At 47.4% G+C, this 20331-nt stretch overlaps 1 protein-coding gene and 1 pseudogene across 2 annotated transcripts in view; both read right to left on the reverse strand.

The window, feature by feature from the left end:
- The window catches only part of XIAP (X-linked inhibitor of apoptosis), a 550605-nt gene that overhangs the window by 88684 nt on the left and 441590 nt on the right, over positions 1–20331 (reverse strand). The window lies entirely within an intron of this gene.
- Positions 11595–12144, reverse strand: LOC147718564 (serine/arginine-rich splicing factor 2 pseudogene; annotated as a pseudogene).

Below are 20331 nucleotides of genomic sequence, written 5' to 3' on the forward strand. Positions count from 1 at the left end.
TGTGTGGTGGGTGCTTCGGTGGAGCTGTGTGGTGGGTGCATCGGTGGAGCTGTGTGGTGGGTGCATCGGTGGAGCTGTGTGGTGGGTGCCTCGGTGGAGCTGTGTGGTGGGTGCCTCGGTGGAGCTGTGTGGTGGGTGCCTCGGTGGAGCTGTGTGGTGGGTGCCTCGGTGGAGCTGTGTGGTGGGTGCATCGGTGGAACTGTGTGGTGGGTGCATCGGTGGAGCTGTGTAGGTGGAGCTGTGTGGTGGGTGCCTTGGTGGAGCTGTATGGTGGGTGCCTTGGTGGAGCTGTGTGGTGGGTGCATCGGTGGAGCTGTGTGGTGGGTGCCTCTGTGGAGCTGTGTGGTGGGTGCATTGGTGGAGCTGTGTGGTGGGTGCATCGGTGGAGCTGTGTGGTGGGTGCCTCGGTGGAGCTGTGTGGTGGGTGCATCGGTGGAGCTGTGTGGTTGGTGCCTCGGTGGAGCTGTGTGGTGGGTGCATCGGTGGAGCTGTGTGGTGGGTGCATCGGTGGAGCTGTGTGGTGGGTGCATCGGTGGAGCTGTGTGGTGGGTGCCTCGGTGGAGCTGTGTGGTTGGTGCCTCGGTGGAGCTGTGTGGTGGGTGCATCGGTGGAGCTGTGTGGTGGGTGCATCGGTGGAGCTGTGTGGTGGGTGCATCGGTGGAGCTGTGTGGTGGGTGCATCGGTGGAGCTGTGTGGTGGGTGCATCGGTGGAGCTGTGTGGTGGGTGCATCGGTGGAGCTGTGTGGTGGGTGGCGCTGTGGAGCTGTGTGGTGGGTGCCTCGGTGGAGCTGTGTGGTGGGTGCATAGGTGGAGCTGTGTGGTGGGTGCATCGGTGGAGCTGTGTGGTGGGTGCCTCGGTCGAGCTGTGAGGTGGGTGCCTCGGTGGAGCTGTTTCTTGGGTGCATCAGTGGAGCTGTGTGGTGGGGTCATCTGTGGAGCTCTGTGGTGGGTGCATCGGTGGAGCTGTGTCATTGGAGCTGTGTGGTGGTTGCATCAGTGGAGCTGTGTGGTGGGTGCATCGGTGGAGCTGTGTCGGTGGAGCAGTGTGGTGGGTGCATCGGTGGAGGTGGGTGCATCAGTGGAGCTGTGTGGTGGGTGCATCTGTGGAGCTGTGTGGTGGGTGCATCTGTGGAGCTGTGTGGTGGGTGCATCGGTGGAGCTGGGTGGTGGGTGCATCTGTGGAGCTGTGTGGTGGGTGCATCTGTGGAGCTGTGTGGTGGGTGCATCTGTGGAGCTGGGTGGTGGGTGCATCTGTGGAGCTGGGTGGTGGGTGCATCTGTGGAGCTGGGTGGTGGGTGCATCTGTGGAGCTGGGTGGTGTGTGCATCTGTGGAGCTGGGTGGTGGGTGCATCTGTGGAGCTGGGTGGTGGGTGCATCGGTGGAACTGTGTGGTGGGTGCATCGGTGGAGCTGTGTGGTGGGTGCATCGGTGGAGCTGTGTGGTGGGTGCATCGGTGGAGCTGTGTAGGTGGAGCTGTGTGGTGGGTGGCACTTTTTATAAATCATTAGTAAAAGAGATCAATGAAATTCAACTAAAACCCATATATAGCAGAAGAGGAGAAAGCTCTAGTAACGGGATTCAGGATGAATGTATATCTTTGAAGCAAATCGCCAGCATGTGAAAGGTGTAAAATAGCAATCAGCATAAAACGAAAATGCCAGCAAAAGACTTTATAAAATTCTGTGTGGCCCTGATAAAATAATTAGAGCGTTTATTATATCATGACAAACAATTGTTATTGTTTCAAGAGCAGCATGCGAGGTGGTTAGGGGCTGCAATATAAACAAGCCCTCTGCATTGCTGTGGTGGGAAGGGGGGCGGGGAGAGGCAAGAAGGGAAGAATAGGGGCCAGGAGCAGCAGTCTTTGATGTGCTGACCGGCCGGCCGTGCATGACTAATTAGGGGAGGAGAAATGCCGGCTGAGGGAAGCTTGAGATGCCCGAGGAGGCTGGTGGCTTTGATGTGCACGCGCTCTCGGGCACTCAAAGAAATCGCGGAGTTGGTTTAACTCTGTTTAAGCTGCAATATAGCTCGCCAGCTATGCGCAAGCGCACAGCAGGCGAGCCCTAAAAATGTGATCCATACAATACAACGTAACACAATTTTTCAGCCTTTGCAGCTGCATCTGAAATCAAAACAAAGGGTCTCATTGCGATGCCGGTCGGCATTGTCTGAGAAACTGGACCACCCAACAAGAATTGCCGCTTTCGAAATTATGATGAGACTGCCTTCTCGGTGGCCGGAAAGTGTATATTTCCTATTGCGGTCCGTACTGCTATGGACATGCATGGATATTTAGGGGGGTACCACAGGTGCCCTGTGACCCCCAGGGCCCATAGCGGAGGACCATATGGGACAGGGGACCTGTAAAGGACCTCAAAAGCCCCTTTCCGCCAGGCTTTTCATGGCAGAAAAAACAAAATAAAAAGGCTGTCACAAACCTGCATCGCAATCCCCACGGCAGTGCCTGAGGAGTCACCACCTCTATTTTTGGGATTACAATCCACCCTCCTGTTGGAGGAGAAACAGATACACCCCCCCCCCCCCCAGGCATCAGATCAGGTGGACCGCCTGTATCATAATACGGCAGTCGGACTGATGCCTCAGATGTCGGTCAGACCGCCACCGACGACGCACTGTCGGATAGCCTTCCGCCCGACATTGTAATAAGGCCCAAAATGTTTGTTCACAGAAATAAAGGTGAACTATTAAAGCAACATAGTGTAACAATACTCCACCACCTGTTTGGTCAATTACCAGGAATCTCAAATATAAACTAAGTATGAACAGAAAAAGAAACCTTAATAAAGAATATGCTAAAAGTCCAGAGCCTTTTGAATAATATGTAGACAGAATTGCAAAATCACACAATATGACCCATTATTAAAGAACAAAAATTATTCATAAAAGAACAAACATCCCAGTCGACCATGCTTTACAATCAAACAAAACACCACAGCTTAGAACACATTTCACACAATATTTTTTAAACAAACTTGATACAATCCAACCCTAAAAAATATAATATTTATCATCTTATATTTACATGCTTAAACAAGCATTAATCAGTACATCTGGCATTGTGTTAGGACAAATGTTTGGAAATAGTTGAGCACCTTTGTGTGTGTTGGTCCCGGTGGCCCTAGAAAATAAAATCCCATAACGAAACAACAACCTGAATTACACCAATATGGAAGCTGGAATTAGGGTGTCTGTGCTGAACAGACTGCATAAACAGATTTAAAGCTGTACCTTCAAAGACGAGCATTATGAATAGGAGTCAAAAGATGTTTAAATTGGAAGTTGTGAATTTAAAAGGTATAAACCCAAAAAATAATTGCCTAGTAGGTACTTCTGACAAACCCCAGTACCTTTGTTGCAACTTTGAGGCAGTCTGTTTCAGTACATTTTTACGTTGTGAACATGCAACAACACAACATGACCCCATTAACATATTACCAAAATAGCAAAGTGAAATAAGATTTGTGAATTGTGAGCGATTGACAGAGTCTTTACAAAAATCAAAGCTGAGCACACTTCCTAAAGAAATAAAATCACCAATCAGAAATTATGAGGGTGTGTCATAAAAGTAAGAACATTAGAGAACACCCCATCGGTCTCAATGATATGCTATGTGTCTCATCGACAATTTAACAGAAGAACTTAATGGGAGCACAGATGGAACAACGTAGACATGCTCACATCTCCACAGCCTGGACAGACAAAGCAGTAAAGAAAAATTACGAAAAACATGTGAAAGGCAATTACTAAATCGACAGACTCAAAATTGACTCTATGTTCTATTGCAAAGCACTTTATAGCCGGACCTAAAAACACGTCCTTCACATCAAATACAAAGATGCTGGTTTCATTTTCACAAAGCCATTCGGTGCAAAATGAAAACATGCAGTGTTACATTGAAAACTGTCAATTAAAACATGAAATAAATCAAAAGTCCCAGCACTAGCCCTTCATGGCTACTCAGTGTGTAATTCATTCAAAATCGTATACAACGTGAATATCCTACGAAATTTCACAAGTGAGGCTAAAACTAGCAAAGCAACTCAAGGGTTGCACGATTATTTGGCTTTAACAGTAGTAAATCCCACCCACAATTTTTTGTCAACCCCGAAAAAGTAACAGGGTTCCAAGAAACAAGGGAAACCAAAGCCATTTCAGGCAATCAACACTATAAACGTTTAATAATTAAGACAAATAAATTCAAATGCATCAAAACACAACTGTAAACATTAAAACATTAACATCTCTTCACAAGTTCGAACTCTAGCCCGCAAAATACAAACACTTTTTTTTAAAACTTCAATAAAACAAAAAATATATAAATCAACTTATAATTGCAACGATGTTCAAGAGCTCAGGCTCATGCTTCTGGATAAAATATTCTTGTAAAGTATAGCGTGCAATTGTAGTAAAAATTCATGGTTTTCATTTTATTTAAAACTACTTTCACGCGCTAATTTAAAGCCTATTAGCTGATGACAAAAATTATTTAACACTTTTTTCGGTGCAGACTCAGTTTTTGTTCTCATAATGTTGCTTTATTTTTGGGTTTGTTTAAAGTGTATGCAATACGTTTATTCTAGACGCAAGATTTTACTTAGTTTCATTAAGAGCCGGGTGACTATATATTTTTTGCTTTTTATTTGTGCACTCTTATTTATCTGCAGGCTTGACAAATTTTGCACAGGACTTAGAACAAGCTCCATTCTTTTTTTTTATATTTCTTTTTATTTATATACAAAAACAAAAAGAAACAAAAACGTATCAGGAACAGCACATTCAGTTACAAAAATAAAGCAAACAATTTCAGATATCAGGATTTCTGCAAGATGATGAGGGAGGTTACTGAGACAACGACGCCATGATCGCTCGACAATATTTGACTACATACAATTTAGAATGCGCTCTATGGGCTACGGCTCTCAGCCCCCGCCACGCATGAAAACAGGATAAGAAAACTATATTGCCCCTAGGTACGAAAAGATAATCAGGATAAACTAACAATTATGCACACCATAAAATAAAATAAACAACGCTAACGCGCAAACCCCATCCCCCCACCCTGCAACCCTGCATGTAGCTTTTGCTCGTCCCCAACTAGCAGTGTGCCTGTCGCCCCAAAACTAAACTAATATATCTAAAAATAGAAAATGGAGGAGGACCTTGGAACAGGCCCCCCCCACCCCATCCCCCATAGCTTAGCTTCCCCTATGCTGACGGATCTAATAAATAAAATGTCAAAATATACAAATCAAGGGGGATCATTATTCGCCTGCCTTACCTCCCGCATACTAATCATATAAGAATTGAGTCCTGCACCGCCACAGAGTCCACTAATGTCATACAATAATCGTATATTGCTCAACCTTGGCCTGTCCGATCAGGAGCATGAAGACCCCCAGCCCATCTGCTGCAACTTCAGGAGAGTCAAAGTACCATACTTGTCTGTTAAGTTCCGCCCGGAGGCCAGTTGAAAACAGCAAAGCATATTGGACCCCGTTTACTCTGCTGTCCCATTTCCCCGACAAGAATCCCTGACTTTGCTGTTGAGTGAATGGCGCGAAATCCGGGAAAGAAGAAAGAGCCACATTGATACACCTCAAGCCAGATAACTCGCTGTCCACAGTCTCCCGCACCTCTTGCTCCAAGGAATTCCCGACATCTGTTAACATAGCTAAGTTGAGTTCTAGGATTTTCGCTTTACCATTCGATTCAACGGGGTCCGCACGTGTTAGCCCAACCCCAGGCGCAATATCCTTCAATTACTACTGGAATTTACCTCTGAGGCGGAAGCCGGAGGAAGCACTCGCCGTTTTTTAAAAATTGTATACTTTGTGTTTGATGCATTTTTAAAACTTTATTCTGCACCAGAGCTCATTTCTGGCTGAAATCGCCAAGCAGGCACATCACAATCAGCGGAAACTAGCGCTGTTTAGTGATAGCGTTCCTTCACGGCCGCCATCGCATTTGACACGAGGCCACGCCCCCTGACAGGCCACGCCCACTCCCGCCTATAAAAGCCAGCGCTGACTACAAGCGCACCTACTGGAATTTACCTCTGAGGCGGAAGCCAGAGGAAGCACTCGCCGTTTATTAAAAATTGTATACTTTGTGTTTGATGCATTTTTAAAACTTTATTCTGCACCAGAGCTCATTTCTGGCTGAAATCGCCAAGCAGGCACACCACAATCAGCGGAAACTAGTGCTGTTTAGTGATAGCGTTCCTTCACGGCCGCCATCGCATTTGACGCGAGGCCACGCCCCCTGACAGGCCACGCCCACTCCCGCCTATAAAAGCCAGCGCTGACTACAAGCGCACCTACTGGAATTTACCTCTGAGGCGGATGCCGGAGGAAGCACCCGCTGTTTTTTAAAAATTGTATACTTTGTGTTTGATGCATTTTTAAAACTTTATTCTGCACCAGAGCTCATTTCTGGCTGAAATCGCCAAGCAGGCACATCACAATCAGCGGAAACTAGCGCTGTTTAGTGATAGCGTTCCTTCACGGCAACCATCGCATTTGACGCGAGGCCACGCCCCCTGACACGCCCACACCCCCTACAAATGTGCCTCCCACGCAAGCGCAGCAGACGAGCGCAGCGGGAGCGCCGTTTGCGCGCCTAAGGCAAGCCCGTCTGCGCCCGTCCGCGCCAAGACCGCGACAGGCGCAGGAAACTCTGGACCCGGCCTCCCCATTATGAGTTACCAGTCCAACTGTCTATCAAACCTACGCAGCGGCAAAAAGTGTGCCTGCAAAATTGACATAAATACCATCCAGGGGCCTTTCAGCTGCAGGCTATGCAGATGGACCTCCTCCCCTGTCAATACTACAGCCCCTCGAATAAACTCTAGGGACAACAATCCACTTTTTAAAGGAGGGTTGATTAATGCACGCTCCATGGGCTGCCACAACCAAGATATCAAAGACCTCATCCAGGAATTAAACCTTGACTGTCTTTTCAAAACGGAGACCTGGCTCACAGACAACAGTAATCCTGACCTAGCCACTGCTCTTCCACAAGGCTACTCCATTTTTAGGCAAGACAGACTGAAGGGGAGAGGTGGAGGAGTAGCCCTGTTGCTGCGCAACCCCTTCAAATGCCATACCTTCACCCTTGACTCATTAAAAGGAGCCGAATCTCTCGGATTCTCCATTAAACTCAATGAGTCCGCCTCCTTTTCAGGAGGACTTGTCTACCGTCCCCCAGGTAACGCTACCAAATTCCTAGATACTCTCAGTGATACCCTTGGTCAGCTCCTAACCAGATAGCCACATGTCACCCTTCTGGGCGACTTCAATCTGCACCTCGACTCCACAGAGGACGCTCAGACACTAAACTTTCACCAAACTCTGGAAATCTTCAACCTTCAGCAAAGGGTTAAGCAACCCACTCACCAAGCTGGACACACTCTAGACGGGGTCTGCACCAACTTTCCCCCTCTAGAAACCCATACCCCGGTTTCACAAATCTGGACAGACCATAACCTGATCCCATTCCTCATTAGAACCCCGCAGCCTAAAAACTCAACAAAACCTTGTTCACCCCCAGAGAACTACGTCAACTGGAAAAATGTAGAAGACACCTTTAAACTCAAGCCTACCTTTGAGACTCAAAACCCCAGCCTGACTGGCAACGTGGAACAAGACTCCCAATCCTTCCACAATTGGATACTACACGAAATTAGAGAACGTGCTCAACCCAAACGCACTAGGAAAACTGATATTAAAGGCAAAACCAACGCCCCCTGGTTCACGCCAGAAGTAGCCAAGGCTCATATGCTCTGCAAAAAAGGCGAACGCAAATGGAGAAAAACATACGATAGTTCGGACAGAAACTCCTATGTCCAACTAAGGAAAAGTTACCATTCCATTATAAAAAGCGCCAAAAAAGAGTTCTACATCAAAGCCATTAATGAGGCCAAGCAAAAACAAAAAACCCTGTTTGCAATAGTTAAATCTTTCACCCATCCAAAAGCCCTACAGCCCGAAATACCTCCCTCTCAAGACCTCTGAGATCAAATAGCAGACTTCTTTGAAGAGAAAATCAATCACATTCAGAAAGACTTTCCCCCTTACCAAAGCCCCCAGTCCCCCATCCCTCTGGAACAAGCAGGTAAACTAACTGGAAACCTAAAAACGTTCTCACAGGTCATCCTAGCCCAAACCAGGGAAGTCATCCTAGCATGCAAGTCAGGAGCCCCCTCTGATTCCTGCCCTCCTAGAATCCTTCACCAACTGATTGACACTGTCAATCCCATCATAAACAAAATAGTAAATACCTCCCTCAGCACTGGCATCGTCCCCAGGGCATGGAAACAAGGCATTGTTAAGCCCTTAATGAAACAAGCATTTGCAATGCAATAGGTCTCGCATTATTTAAGTTTGAGCTATTAGCATTGTAAATAGCAATTGTTTTTTGCTTTGTGCTATAGTTATTTTTTTACATAAAAAGCTACATATAAAATATGTTTTATTAAAGTTATTTATGCAGTATCTAAATTTTGTTTGCATAAAAGAGTACAATAATATCTTAGTAAAAAAGTCAAATATTTTAATGGTAATTCACCAAATGTTCATTTATGTGTTGGTTTTGAAAATAGCTAAATTAATAGCTTTGTCATTTACAATGCCAATAGTTATAACTTTCGCAAATGTGACACCTATAGCATTTGTAATGCAACATTTGTATTTACGTGACTTAGATGTATTGATATTACAAATAACAATGGCTTTTAATTTTTTTTAATACTTAATAAAAGTGATTGTAATTTATAATGGCAATAGCTTAAACTTTTGTAAATAACTTTTGTGAAGATTATGTTCAGTGTATTTTATTGTAACGAAATCCAAGAACAGAAGTGAAATATTAACATCTTTTTGTGACATTTGTAATAAAGCTTGAAACATTGAGAGAACATATTTGTGCTGTGGTGGTGCTGAGTGATGCTGTGGTGGTGCTGAATGGGGCTGTGGTGATGCTGAGTGATGCTGTGGTGGTGCTGAGTGGTGCTATGGTGGTGCTGTGGTGGTGCTGTGGTGGTGGTGCTGAGTGATGCTGTGGTGGTGCTGAGTGGTGCTGTGGTGGTTCTGAGTGATAATGTGGTGGTGCTGAGTGACTGTACTCACTGTCACTCTGCACTCACTGTCACTCTGCACTCACTGTCACTCTGCACTCACTGTCACTCTGCACGCACTGTCATTCTGCACGCACTCTGCACTCACCGTCACTCTGCACGCACTCTGCACTCACTGCCACTCTGCACTCACTGTCACTCTGCACTCACTGTCACTCTGCACTCACTGTCACTCTGCACTCACTGTCACTCTGCACTCACTGTCACTGCACTCACTCTGCACTCACTCTGCACTCACTGTCACTGCACTCACTCTGCACTCACTGTCACTCTGCACTCACTGTCACTCTGCACTCACTGTCACTCTGCACGCACCCTGCACTCACTGTCACTCTGCACGCACTCTGCACTCACTGTTTTTGCACGCACTCTGCACTCACTGTCACTCTGCACTCACTGTCACTCTGCACTCACTGTCACTCTGCACTCACTGTCACTCTCACTGTCACTCTGCACTCACTGTCACTCTGCACTCACTGTCACTCTGCACTCACTCTGCACGCACTCTGCACTTACTGTCACTCTGCACTCACTCTGCACGCACTCTGCACGCACTGTCACTCTGCACGCACTGTCACTCTGCACGCACTCTGCACTCACTGTCACTCTGCACTCACTGTCACTCTGCACGCACTCTGCACTCACTGTCACTCTGCACTCACTGTCACTCTGCACTCACTGTCACTGCACTCACTCTGCACTCACTGTCACTCTGCACTCACTCTGCACTCTGCACTCACTGTCACTCTGCACGCACTCTGCACTCACTGTCACTCTGCACGCACTCTGCACTCACTGTCACTCTGCACGCACTCTGCACTCACTGTCACTCTGCACGCACTCTGCACTCACTGTCACTCTGCACTCACTGTCACTCTGCACTCACTGTCACTCTGCACTCACTGTCATTCTGCACGCACTCTGCACTCACCGTCACTCTGCACGCACTCTGCACTCACTGCCACTCTGCACTCACTGTCACTCTGCACTCACTGTCACTCTGCACTCACTGTCACTCTGCACTCACTGTCACTGCACTCACTGTCACTGCACTCACTCTGCACTCACTCTGCACTCACTGTCACTGCACTCACTCTGCACTCACTGTCACTCTGCACTCACTGTCACTCTGCACTCACTGTCACTCTGCACGCACCCTGCACTCACTGTCACTCTGCACGCACTCTGCACTCACTGTTTCTGCACGCACTCTGCACTCACTGTCACTCTGCACTCACTGTCACTCTGCACTCACTGTCACTCTGCACTCACTGTCACTCTCACTGTCACTCTGCACTCACTGTCACTCTGCACTCACTCTGCACGCACTCTGCACTTACTGTCACTCTGCACTCACTCTGCACGCACTCTGCACTTACTGTCACTCTGCACTCACTCTGCACGCACTCTGCACTTACTGTCACTCTGCACGCACTCTGCACTTACTGTCACTCTGCACGCACTGTCACTCTGCACGCACTCTGCACTCACTGTCACTCTGCACTCACTGTCACTCTGCACGCACTCTGCACTCACTGTCACTCTGCACTCACTGTCACTCTGCACTCACTGTCACTGCACTCACTCTGCACTCACTGTCACTCTGCACTCACTCTGCACTCTGCACTCACTGTCACTCTGCACGCACTCTGCACTCACTGTCACTCTGCACGCACTCTGCACTCACTGTCACTCTGCACGCACTCTGCACTCACTGTCACTCTGCACTCACTGTCACTCTGCACTCACTGTCACTCTGCACTCACTGTCACTCTGCACTCACTGTCACTCTGCACTCACTGTCACTCCGCACTCACTGTCACTCCGCACTCACTGTCACTCCGCACTCACTGTCACTCCGCACTCACTGTCACTCCGTACTCACTGTCACTCTGCACTCACTGTCACTCTGCACTCACTGTCACTCTGCACTCACTGTCACTCTGCATTCACTCTGCACTCAGTCGCTCTGCACTCACTGTCACTCCGCACTCACTGTCACTCCGCACTCACTGTCACTCCGCACTCACTGTCACTCCGCACTCACTGTCACTCCGCACTCACTCTGCACTCACTCTGCACTCACTGTCACTCTGCACGCACTCTGCACTCACTGTCACTCTGCACGCACTCTGCACTTACTGTCAACTCTGCACGCACTCTGCACTCACTGTCACTCTGCACTCACAGAAGGGGACAAACGCAAACCAACAATCGCAAAAGTAGAAACTCTTCAGCAACACAAACCTCCCCAATACCCTCCTCAGGAAATAGAACGCTACTTAACATTTTGATGACCTGATCATTCTTACAGAGTGCAAGTATACTTTTCTATCACAATTACACTGTGATTACTATTCAACTGAATGATACTACTTTTATCAACCTCACAAGGGGGAATGGTTGAATCGGCTATGCTGAGATTCATACCAGTGGCCTACGTGCATCTTCGGACGGAGCGGGACTTCGATGTGGAACGAGACCTTGATCGTGTGCGGGATCTTGACTTGGATCGGCTGTAGCGGCTCCTGCTGCGGGACCTCGACCGACGACGCCTCCTGGGACTGCGACTCCGGCGTCCATAACTTCCTCCACTGCCTCCATATGTTCGGGGTGGTGGTCCCCTGCGGCTATGGTGTGAGTCTGGTGGCCTTCCATAACGAGCCATCTGCACCCGAAGTTCGCGCCCATCCAGTACGGCTCCGTCCATGGCGTCCATCGCATCCTCGGCATCACGTTTGTCATGGAATCTTACGAAGGCAAAACCGCGGCTCTCCTTCGTGTATCGGTCGCGGGGGATATAGACGTCGCCTACTCGTCCATACTTCTCGAAAACTCTTCGAAGTGTTTCGGGCGACGTCCTGTAGGTAAGATTGTCCACCTTCAAGGACGTCATGCCTTCTCCGTCAGGCGGCGGCCTGCCGTAACTCATCTCCGGGGAACCCGTGAGAGGCGTCGGGCGGAACCGTAACTATTCAGAAGGTGAAAGTCAGCAGGAGTGGGCGCCTACACTGACAAGAGCTTTGGCCAAAGTTAGTTAAAATAAAAAAATAACCTGAATAAAGTAATTGAGAACTGAAAAGTGTTGCATTACCTTTGCAGACAGCTACATGTGGAGACTGCGTTATAACACCCAGTTCAGCAGTAGAATTCTCCTGCGACCAGGAAGTCAGGCAGGCCGGGGGCGGTACTGCGGGACACCTCTGTGACGTCATTCCCGGGCCGCGCTCTGATTGGCTGCTGGCCCGGGACCTGACGTGCAACCAGGAAGAGGAGCCGGCAGCAGGAAGTGGCGTGAGCATTGCGGCCCCGGGGCTCCCGTGACCAGGAAGGAGCCCTGGATACTGTTTCCCTTAAAGTCCCGGTCCCGAGATGGGGGACCGGGTGAAGACCCGCGGGGCGAAGCGGGCGCACTGAGGAGGCGGGGTTCCCATGTGGAGAGAGAGCCCCGCCGAGCGCTACCACCGCCCGGCCACAGAGAAGCCTTCTGTCCAGCAGCGGGCCCCCGTGATGTGGGGAGAGCCTGCAGCTGCGGAGGAAGGGAAGGAGCCTGGAGACCCGGGGAGCGCCCGCCAGACACCGGTGAGTGGAGCCGGGAGGAGAGGGGCTGGTGTGTGTGGAGGGGTCTCTGTGTATGCGTGTAGGTGCGGCGGCGGCGACGGGGGGTGTGCCTGTGTATGCGTGTGTATGTGCGCATGCGTGAGTGCTGTGTATGCGTGTGGCTGTGATGTGCGCATGCGTGAATGTTGGTGCGCGTGCAAGCAGCTGAATCCAGCCGGGGAGAAGCGCGTGACAGTTTCTTGTCCGTCATTCCCCCGTGTCAGCTCGCTATAGTTCTCCACCTGGACCGCATCCTTTGGATGCGTGTTCCCAGGCTCGACCTAAAAACTGAACAAATCACCTTCTGACCTGACCAATCTCCGTCCAATCTCACTTCTCCCAGTTCTTGGAAAAATCACGGAACAATTAGTCTACAGGGAACTCAAAAACCATCTCGAAATGAATAATATCCTCCACCCTCAACAATCAGGCTTTCGCCCCCAGCACTCGACGGAAACTGCCTTGATCGAATTGACTGACTCAATAAAAATATTACAGGACCAAAGAAAGAACGCAGTATTGATCCTGTGGGACCTCACAGCAGCGTTCGACACCATCTCCCATCCCATACTACTGGACAGACTCAGGGACATTGGTATCGCTGACCGGGCATTGGACTGGATAACATCTTTCCTAACAGAAAGATCCCAATCCATCACACTAGGACCTTTCAGTTCTGCAGAGAAAAAGATTCGATCGGGAGTCCCACAAGGTTCCATCTTAAGCCCCCTGCTTTTTAATGTCTACCTTATTCCCCTCATCTCCTTGATCGAATCATTTGGCATAACTGTTACATCATACGCCGACGATACCCAACTCATAGTCCCGCTAGAGGAGAATTCTACTACAGCCGAACAAAATCTAAAAAACTGCCTGACAAACGTCTTTCTGTGGATGGAAACAAATCACCTCAAGTGCAACACTAGCAAGACAGAAATCCTCCCCATGGGGAAAAATGTCAACTTTTGTCCTCATCTCTGGTGGCCAGATGATTCCACAGCCCCTCCCCAGACCGTCACAACAGCAAGAAACCTTGGAGTCACCTTCGATACTGACCTCTCCTTTGACCATCACGTAAGGAAGGTGGCAGGAAGTTGCTTCGGAATCCTTAGATCCCTCAAAAAATGTTTTGACTTCCTACCAACGGATGCTAGAAAAGCGGTAGCCGTGGCGCTAATCCTATCGCGCCTGGATTACTGCAACGGTCTAATGGCAGGTGTGAAAAAAGTCACACTCAAAAAACTGCAGAGCGTCCAGCACTCTGCTGCCAGACTGGTGCTCAAACTCCCCAGAAGGTCTTCAGCTTCCACTGCTCTGAGAACCCTCCACTGGCTGCCTTTGCACAAAAGGATTCTTTTCAAAATCCTAATCGTTGCATTCCGGGCATTTAACCACATTGGCCCCAAATATCTAATTAGACGCTACCCCCACTACAATCCCCAGAGGACTCTGAGATCCTCCAATAACAACCTACTAAAACCATCCAACTTCAACCTAAAAACCAAAGGGGGTAAAACCCTCATCCACCTATCTTCTAGAGCTTGGAATTCCATGCCCCAGCACCTGAGGTCCCTGACCAAGGAAATCCATTTTAGGAAACAACTAAAAACCTGGATCTTCAGTCTATCAGACGAGTACGTGCTGGACGCCATCTAATCCCGCCTACCTTCAACCTCATGTATACTTTCCAGTTAGCGCCAGGATGCTCCTTCCGGAGCGACAGTCGCGCTCCACAAATACCAATACCAATACCAATACCAATACCAATTTACAATCCAGGGCTAGCATTCTCAGGCTCATGGAGAAATGAAATCCAACAACAGCTGGCATTACATCTCCCAGCGTCGGTCCCATCTCTTCTCTCACAGTAGTGACAGTTTTCGTCTCCACCGGAGACCCTTCGGGCAGGATATTTAGTCCCGGAGTGTTCATTTGGGCCTCTGTAGTCCCCTTGGTGGAATGGGTCTGGGTTTCACTCGAGTCGCTTTCGGGCGCCATGTCGTGCACTGCATCTGTTTATAGTAATCCGCGTCCAGAGGCAAGATCTCCGGACCGATGCTATTTAACGGCCAACAACCGATCTCGCGGAGGTCCGGGATACCTCAGGCTGCTTCCGAGTTACACTCGCTCCAGTCGGGCGAAGTTGCAGTCAGCCTCCGTACCATCCACTTTCGGGGTCGTTGGTCAAAGCACTCTGGTGACAGTCGGATTGATATTTCCTTACTCCGCTGTTGCTGCTGTTCGAATTAGAGATCCACCAGTGAAATTGGCGAATCTCAGATCCAGGCCAACCGGTCCTTCTCGGTCTCTCATGGCCGATGTTGCTCAACTTGCCTCCGGCCTCTCCATTATTCAAGGCCCCGGTTCCGAAGCTGGTGCAGGCCGCAATCTTTACGTCAGTACTGATAAGCTTAACTCAACAGTGAGATAAATCTTCCACAAACAGAAAATCAAATTCCAGAGAGGGAATGCTCATTAGTCGCAATTTTATTTTATAGAGAGATTTTCAACAATATTTTATAAAAGTCCTTTTTACATTTGAAAGAAAAAACATTAGGACAAAATCAGAAATGAGAACGGACACATAAAAGTACAATCACCTGGAACGAACCACCATTCAAAGATACAGTCATATCACATTCGCCACACATTCAACACATACACACTTAGCTCAAGCGTACCATATATACATTATGTACAAGGGAAAAGAGATCCATATCCAACTGGAACTGCATTAATTAAACAAAAATGTTCACAATTTTGATTTAGGAGATAATGCAATATCAAAGATTTTACAATTTCAAAAGGTCTTAGCACACATGAGTGAAGGTCTTTACTATACAACAAATAATGTGAAGTCTATACAAATGCTTGACTCTTAAATCCAAATGGCAGACCAGTGGGAAGAGGGGCCTACGCGTTTCGAATCTCCTTTAGTTCTGTGGAGATTCTCATCAGGGCCTCAGGCAGCACAAAATTTGCTGCGAAAAAAGCTGGCGGTAGTCCGAATGGTAATGGTGGGTGATCAAACACAGGAGGGAAAATCAATCACTTGAAAATGGGAAATGTGTCCGAGTGGCAAAAAAACAGGATTGTATTTGCCAATATAGTAGACAACACGAGGGGGGGAGGCTTTTCAGCGTCGTTACAGCGTCGTGTCTGTGGGATGCAACCAGGCTCAGGGTCCTGTCTAGCGCGAAGTTCAACCCTGTCTCAGTCAGGCATTTTCACGGGTGGTGGCAGAGTCAGCACAAGTCGATACCGGTCGCGTGCGCAAGTGAAGGGCTTATTTCTCCCGGCGCTCCAACCGATCGGCGTCCCCGCGTGCACTACTCCCTCGGAGTAGTGCACGCGGGGACGCCACTCGGACACATTTCCCATTTTCAAGTGATTGATTTTCCCTCCTGTGTTTGATCACCCACCATTACCATTCGGACTACCGCCAGCTTTTTTCGCAGCAAATTTTGTGCTGCCTGAGGCCCTGATGAGAATCTCCACAGAACTAAAGGAGATTCGAAACGTGTAGGCCCCTCTTCCCACTGGTCTGCCATTTTGATTTAAGAGTCAAGCATTTGTATAGACTTCACATTATTTGTTGTATAGTAAAGACCTTCACTCATGTGTGCTAAGACCTTTTGAAATTGTAAAATCTTTGATATTGCATTATCTCCTAAATCAAAATTGTGAACATTTTTTTTTAATTAATGCAGTTCCAGTTGGATATGGATCTCTTTTCCCTTGTACATAATGTATATATGGTACGCTTGAGCTAAGTGTGTATGTGTTGAATGTGATATGACTGTATCTTTGAATGGTGGTTCGTTCCAGGTGATTGTACTTTTATGTGTCCGTTCTCATTTCTGATTTTGTCCTAATGTTTTTTCTTTCAAATGTAAAAAGGACTTTTATAAAATATTGTTGAAAATCTCTCTATAAAATAAAATTGCGACTAATGAGCATTCCCTCTCTGGAATTTGATTTTCTGTTTGTGGAAGATTTATCTCACTGTTGAGTTAAGCTTATCAGTACTGGCATTTTCTTTTGTTATTTATGATATAGGCTCAGCCTTGCTGATTAGAGCCAACCCTATTCTGTTTTCACGCAATCTTTACGTCGACATTTCTCCGTCCACAAAGCTAGTAGAACACTCGGGATCACACGGTCGGGCATCGTTTCGTCTCATCTATGCGGGGGCATGGCATAGGCGCAGGATATGTAGCAGGATCTTGTGGGAGGAGAAGGAGGTCGACGGAGCCGAGAGCCTAGGCGGCCATCTTGGTCGCCAGCTTGGCTCCTCCCCCCACAAGCTCCATTCTTTATTCCTTCTGTAAAATAATGTCAGAAAAACACTGGTATTTGTGCCTATTGGAGTAGGAAATTGTCTCCTACATGGATCAGGACATTCTACGCACCCTAGGCAGTGCTTCTGGCTGCTTCTCTGGTCCCAGTGATAATTCCTCATTCTAAGTCCTGTAGCCAGTGCTGCAGCTGTGTCTCTGGCCACAGTGGTAATTCCTCATTCTTGGTCCTCTGGGCAGTGCTGCTAGTTGTTTCTTTGTTCCAAGTGGTCATTCCGCATTCTAAGTCTTCTGGAAAGCTACTAGATGCTTCTCTGGTCTCAGTGGACATTCCCCATTCTTAGTCCTCTAAGCAATACTGCAGCAGTGTGTATGTTCCCAGTTGTAATTCCTCATTCATAGTCCTCTAGCCAATGCTGCTTGCTGCTTCTAAGGTCCCAGTGGTAATTCAGCATTATTTGCGCCACAGCTGTGTCTCTGTTCCCAGATGTAATTCCTCATTCTTAGTTCTCTAGACATTACTGCAGGTTGAGTCTCTGTCCCCAGATATAATTCCTCATTCATAGTCCTCAAGACAGTGCTGCTAGCCGTTTTTTTGGTCTGAGTGCTAATTCTTCATTCCTAGTCCTCTAGACAGTGATGCAGCTGTTTCTCTGGTCCCGTCAGTAATTCCTCATACAGTGCTGCTAACTGCTACTCTGGTCCCGTCGGTAATTCCTCATTGCAAATCCTCTATACAGTGATGCTGCTGCTGCTCTGGACCAAGTGGTAATTCCTCATTCCAAGTCCTCGAAGCAGTGCTACTAGCTGCTTCTCTGGTCTCAGTGGTAATTCCTCGCTCTTGGTTTTCTAGGCAGTGCTGCTAGCTGCTAATCTGGTCCCGTTGCTAATTCCACATTCTAAATCCTCTAGAAAGTGCTGCTCCTCTGGTCCCTTTGGTAATTACTCATTCTAATTACTCTAGGCAGTGCTGCAGATGTGTCTCTCTTCCCAGTGGTAATTCCTCATTCTTAGTCCTCTAGACAGTGCTGCAGCTGCTTCTCTGGTCACAGTGGTAATTCCTCATTCTTAGTCCTCTATGCAGTGCTGCTAGCTGCTACTCTGGTCCCGTCGGTAATACCTAATTCTAAGTCTTGCAGACAGTGCTGTTAGCTGCTTCTCTAACCCCGTTGGAAATTTCTCCTTCTACATCTTCCAGACAGTGTTGCTAGCTGCTACTCTGGTCCCGTCAGTAATTCCTCATTTTAAGTCCTCTAGACAGTGCTGCTAGCCCTTCTCTGGTCTCATCGGTAATTCCTCGTTCTAAGTCCTCTAGACAGTGATGTAGCTGCTTTTCTGGTCCTGTCAGTAACTCCCCTATTCTGAATACTCTAGGCAGTGCTGCAGCTGTGTCTCTGATCACAGTGATAATTCCTCATTCTTAGACCTCTAGGCAGTGCTGCTAGCTGCTTCTCTGGATATATCGGTAATTCCTCATTCTAAGTCCTCTAGACTGTGGTACTAGCTGCTTCTCTGGTCCAGTTGGTAATTCTTCATTTTAAGTCCTATAAACAGTGCTGCTGCATGCTTCTCTGGTCTCATCAGCAATTCCTCATTCTAAGCCCTCTAGGCAGTGCTGCAGATGTATCTCTCCTCCCAGTACTAATTCCTCATTCTTAGTCCTCTAGTAACAAACAATATCATTTACAACACCAATAGCTCTAACTTTCACAAATGCGTGACTGATTGGATTGCAAATGCTTGTTTTCCTTACTACTTTATTTTTTGGGGGTAGTATGTGATTAAGCCTTTTTTCCCACAAAAGCTATCCAGGACACATTCACACCCTTTTCCCCTCATGTTGCTAAAGGTACACAGGGTTTGTGGACTTCTTGAATGGAATGGAGAAAAGGGCCAAAGTGTAGTAACATCTTTATTCTTTAATTTAAGGTTTGCTGCTTTATAACATCCCTCTCTTCAGATTTAAAGATCATGTAGAGTTAAAAAAAAATATTTTCATTTCAGTTTTTGTACTTTTAAACTGGAATTTAGTATTTCCCATTTTTGTGGTTTTTACCTATTGCAGCTTGTGAAGGAAAAGAGGTGTGAACTCCATGGATGAACTTAGAAACTGTACATTTTAAATAGCAGAATAAAATCTGAATTTAGCAATATGTCATTTGAGTCGGTCACATTTACAGCGATGGCTGATCTACAAAAGTTATATTTTGTTATGTCTGACACACACTTCCAGTTGTATAGTGTTTGTTGGTAGTATCGAAATACGCACTACCCAGAACAATCAACAGATCTCAAGTTTATAATGATTTTTCACTGTGTACTGACCATGTATCAATTCATACAATAACAAGCATTTACAATGCAACGGTTTCGCCTTTGCAAAAGTTAGAGCTATTGGCATTGTAAATGACACATTTTTTATTTATGTGTTGGATTTGAAAACAGACAAATAAATGGCATTGTCATTTACATTGCCAACAGCGTAATCTCTCGCAAATGTAAGACCTATTGTACCCTACTGGACGAGCTCAGCAGACAGCAATTACTACCACACACACACACACCCAGAGCCAGCCACACACACACACCCAGAGCCAGCCACACACACACACACAGAGCCACACACATACCCAGAGCCACACACACACACACACACACACACAGCCACACACACCCAGAGCCACACACACCCACACACCCAGAGCCACACACACCCACACACCCAGTGCCACCCACACACCCAGAGCCACAAACACCCACACACCCAGAGCCACATACACCCACAAACCTAGGATGCAATGACAGAAACAGCAACATACAAGTCGGGTGGCACACTATGTTAAGGCAGATTTTTATCGTATATGTTTTTAAGCCACGCCCTTAATTACACTGACCACGCCCCTTGTAGAGACCCTCCAGTTTTTCGTCCCAGTTAAAGCCCTGCTGCTCCCTACGTGTTCCTCCATACACGATATTGGTGGAGTTGCCAGCAAACACTATCCCTCATAATAGAGAGAAATTATATTAATTGGGTGTCCCCTTCGCATATTCTCTTTTCTCCATTCAAGTAGCTGATTGGAATAAGCTGTACAGCCGGCTCCTAAATCCCTATTCACCATTTCAATGTACAGCTTCCAGGAATCTATTAAAAAAGGCTTCTTCAAACAGCAACTCTTTTTTTTATACTGTAATTATTTTCTCATAAAAACGATTTCATTACATTACACTGCAGTCAATCAGTTATCCCCCGACACAAATGTGACAGTGTTAACAATG

The sequence above is a fragment of the Lissotriton vulgaris genome, chromosome 4_1 (assembly GCF_964263255.1).
Source record: "Lissotriton vulgaris chromosome 4_1, aLisVul1.2, whole genome shotgun sequence".
Lineage (NCBI taxonomy): Eukaryota > Metazoa > Chordata > Amphibia > Caudata > Salamandridae > Lissotriton > Lissotriton vulgaris.